Source organism: Nicotiana tabacum, chromosome 1 (assembly GCF_000715075.1).
Source record: "Nicotiana tabacum cultivar K326 chromosome 1, ASM71507v2, whole genome shotgun sequence".
Classification (NCBI taxonomy): Eukaryota; Viridiplantae; Streptophyta; class Magnoliopsida; order Solanales; family Solanaceae; genus Nicotiana; species Nicotiana tabacum.
Window position 1 is genome coordinate 161,709,199 of NC_134080.1, and position 4,062 is coordinate 161,713,260.

At 34.3% G+C, this 4,062-nt stretch overlaps 1 long non-coding RNA gene across 1 annotated transcript; it reads right to left on the reverse strand.

The window, feature by feature from the left end:
* Positions 1-585: 585 nt before the first annotated feature.
* LOC107797392 (uncharacterized) lies at positions 586-2,671 on the reverse strand. The gene is made up of 2 exons (XR_001650681.2): positions 2,352-2,671; positions 586-1,810 (listed from the first exon to the last, which is right to left on the reverse strand). It is a non-coding gene; the product is annotated as an uncharacterized LOC107797392 (long non-coding RNA).
* Between the last annotated feature and the right edge of the window lie 1,391 nt (positions 2,672-4,062).

Below are 4,062 nucleotides of genomic sequence, written 5' to 3' on the forward strand. Positions count from 1 at the left end.
ATTACCAGAGTTGTGGTCCTGGAGAAAATAATTAATTTTTTATTATCTATTAATAAATCACGGAGGAGTTAGAAAAGTGCAACAAGGGGGATTTCTTTATAGATTTGTGAAAGAATATTTTTCTTATATTTTTTGTTAAATGTTTAAAGAAAAAAAAGGAGAAAAAAATCAAAATAAATTAATAAGATCAAAGAAAAAGTCAATAGACCTGCTAATAAACAAAAAAGAGCAATTAAGTAAAGGGAAAGAAGAGACAAAGATCCTCATGTAATGGTCTTAAATGCAGCAAACAAAAGTTTTTAAACAATGAGCTAGGCTAGATTCGACCCCCCACCATTGGGGTGAAAATGGTGATGCCTTACCAGTGGCACCTTGAGCAACTTGGATAGTAAGGGTTCCACTTAAAATATTTGTATACATTCCTTCTATATATACATGTATGTATATATACTATTGCATAGTCTCGACCAAAGCTTGTAGATCCGCCCCTGGTCTAGTCTATTCACTGCTCTCTTAATATAAATTCATATTCAAAAGCACGTTCATAGGGTAACGAATAATAGTTGAGGCTCCCACATGTATATATACAACACAATAGTAAAATAAAAATAAGTCAAATATTACAACTCTGGCAAAAAACAAAAGCTTGAAAGGAATCCAGAGAAGTTTTAACAAAAAAATTATACTAATTAAGAAAAGCAAAAAGTTCTTTTCCTAATAAACAAAAAGCAACTAAAGATCATACCAAAATCACAAAAGAACAAAAAAAATGTATTCCCCGCCCCCAGACTTAAACCATGCATTGTCCTTAATGCATTGACAAAAGGTAGAACAAACTATTAGGGATAGGAATACGCCCCTCATCTCTACTCCTGAATGGATGACGACGGGGGCTGTGGTGCTGCAAAACCCGGAACCAATCATTGCCTTCATATGTGTCCAAATCATGGCCCCCTTACTTAATTAGGAAGCACAATACGCATTTACAATCAAGGTTGGTTAATTTTACACACGGAGCTCTTCTTATGCATGTCGCCAACGCTACTCCTAATCAGTGGCGGATGTAGTGTAATATCACCGGGTTCAAATGAACCTATAACTTTTGATGCGGGAGTAAAAATTTATATGTAAAAATTCATTAAAATTACAAAAATAGTAGATATGAACCCATAACTTTAAAAATATAATGAATTCGATACTAAAAACTTTAAAAGTTGAACCATAAGATTTAAATCTTGTGCTCCTAATCACCTCGTGGGGCATTAGCACTTCTGATGCACCATCTTCCGCTTCAGCTCCTTTTGCTTCTTCAGTAACTGGAATAAGGAAAGGGTCCAAGAATTATATGCTAATGCCTTAAACCATAAGAACTACATCAGTCAAGTGAAGGGATGGGTTGTAAATTTCTCTCCGGCTGCAATAAACAAAGCTTATAACTTGCCAACTTTTGTTGGAAGTTGGAACTGATAATGAATACCAAGCTATACAAAAGGCACCAATGCCTCACTTATAGATGTAGTTTCAAGGCATTTGCAAAGAATTCTCGGACCTATTCCTTGTTTCCTTTTGTTGGGATGTGAGTGAAAGTCAACCTTTAAATAATCAGGATCTCGTACATTGAGGGGAATGTACAGCAAGGGTCGTCATGTTGCCCTTGTAGTCCTCGTAGCACTCTACAGCTTTTCTTGAGACAAAACGGCGCTTATCAAACCTCTTATGGGCATTTTCCTCTACAGCTTTGCCCTAGCCTTTATAAATGGAAGACAATTGCTTCTTTTTGTTGGCACGAACAAATTACGCATTCAAGAACCTGCAAACAAAAAGGAATCGACTCACTATACATACATAGGAGGTCCCACATTAAATTTAGAATTAAACAATCCTGAAAGCTAGGAGGTAATTACAGGTATATTTAACTGCACAAACTAATAAATTTCAGCAGCCATGGCAGTTATTTAAAATGTGTGCAGTATATTCATGCGTCATTAACCATAGGCAGCCAGTATAGTAACACAACAGAAATCAGTGGACATCATTCAGTAGGTGTATTACGCGGAGTAAGTGCAGAGAAACAACTATAATTACAGCAGGCAGTCACTTGGACCTTTCATCAAATAGGTTATGCGCACATTCACCCTCACTGCCATTTCTACAATTTCCCCATCAACGCTACTACAAATTCTGCAAACGTAAAATCACTTACTTACAACCAAAGTCTGATTTGAACATTTCGATTTGATGCATTATGATCACAAAGGCGGTTATATCACTAGAGAAGTTAAGAAATTATACTAAGTTCTAATTAAGACAAGTAAAAACTTGTGTAATAAATAGAAGTAACGGATTCGTACCAACTAATAAGGATTGGGTAAGCTTCAGTCACATATCAACAAAGGCGAACAAGGAATAGGTCCGAGAGTTCTATGCGAATGCCCTTCAGTTGGTCTGGATAGATGTAACTCCAAGTCATTTGCCTAGAGCTCTCGCCCTATTCCACGTTTCTTTGAAATTAAAAAAAAAAAAAACGGCGCTGAATTCAATTTCCTTTACAGCTTTGCCCTAATCTTCAGAAATTGAAGAGGGTTGCTTCCTTTTATTGGCTCAACTAGGGTTGGCAAAACTGGCCAAGAGAAATCCGCCCAAAAACTAACGGGTTGGCACTTGGGAGAACTTTATCTGATGGGCTAAGATGAGCAATGCCCAAGCTAACTCATTATAAAACTAATAGCCCAAATTGATTCTTGAAACAGCCCAAACTAGTAAGCTTTCCGATTGATAATTGAAAAATAAGGAATTACATAAAAATATAACTCAAACACATATATTGTAACTAAGTGGCCTATATTTAACTTTGCAAAGCTGTAACCTCAAAAAATCGGTAAAGATTCAACATTCAACGCCAAATAGGTTCTCGAAATAACTATTCAATTTTTTTTTAATGCTCAAGATATTTATCTAATTTTCTAATCAGTAATTATGTCTCAAATATTAGTTCAACAAATTAAATTTATTTGGGTGGTGAAAACTAAATTTTTAAGATAATCCATCATTGTTGAACACGCTTAAATAGGTGGATTTAAATTTTGAATATGATTTTATGAGAAACTTGGAATGGATGTTGTTTAGACTTGTTAGAAATAGTATAGAGAGGTTTGTATACAAAATTTGAAGTCATTTAATGAAGATTTGGACTGGTCCACCGTTGTTGAACAAGCTTAAATAAGTGGGTTTAAATTTTGAATTTTGTTTTGTGAGAAATATGGAGCCGGTGTTATTTAGGCTTATTAGAAATAGTATAACGAGGTTGTATATAACATTTAAAGTCATTTAATGGATATTTGGACTTGTTTTGAACAAGAATTGCAACTGAAAATCGTGGAAGAATATCGTCTACATACGCTTTTACAAAAGTGTATAAAAGTGTATAATAGTGTATAAGAGGTTTTTATACACCCATATACACTATTATACATCATATACAAAAAACTGACTTTCTCTTCTTCCTTGCGTCTTTTCTGAAATTTAACTCAAATCTACTCCAAATCACTTCAAATTTAAATTTTGAACTCCTTTTGATGTTTTCAATCAGTTGGAACAACACCTAATCCAAACAACTAACAAACTCAAATAATTATATTTTCGAAAGCGAAACTATGAATGTCCTTCAATGATGGATTTCTACTCTTTAATTTTCTTACATTGCAATTACCTTTTGTCTAAAGAGAATGATTAGAAACAAAATAAACAATAAATCCATGGAGATTCTTATCTGCAAAATCTCTCACCTTTTGTCCCTAGAAATTTTACTTTCTCTCTACTTTTTGTAGTTTATTTGGGTGAAAGAAAGTAGAGAGGGGGAGAAAGACAACAATGATGAGAAAAGAGAGAAGAAATAAAAATAAAAGTGAAAACTGAATATAACCCTTAAAATAATTAATGTGTGCTAAAGGTTGAAAAGTTTCTTTCATGTTATGTACAATCGGGGCCAAACAGGGTAAGTATTTCAAACCTGGGCCATTTTTTATTAGGATGTTGGGCCAAGTGACAAGGGCCGTAATTCTT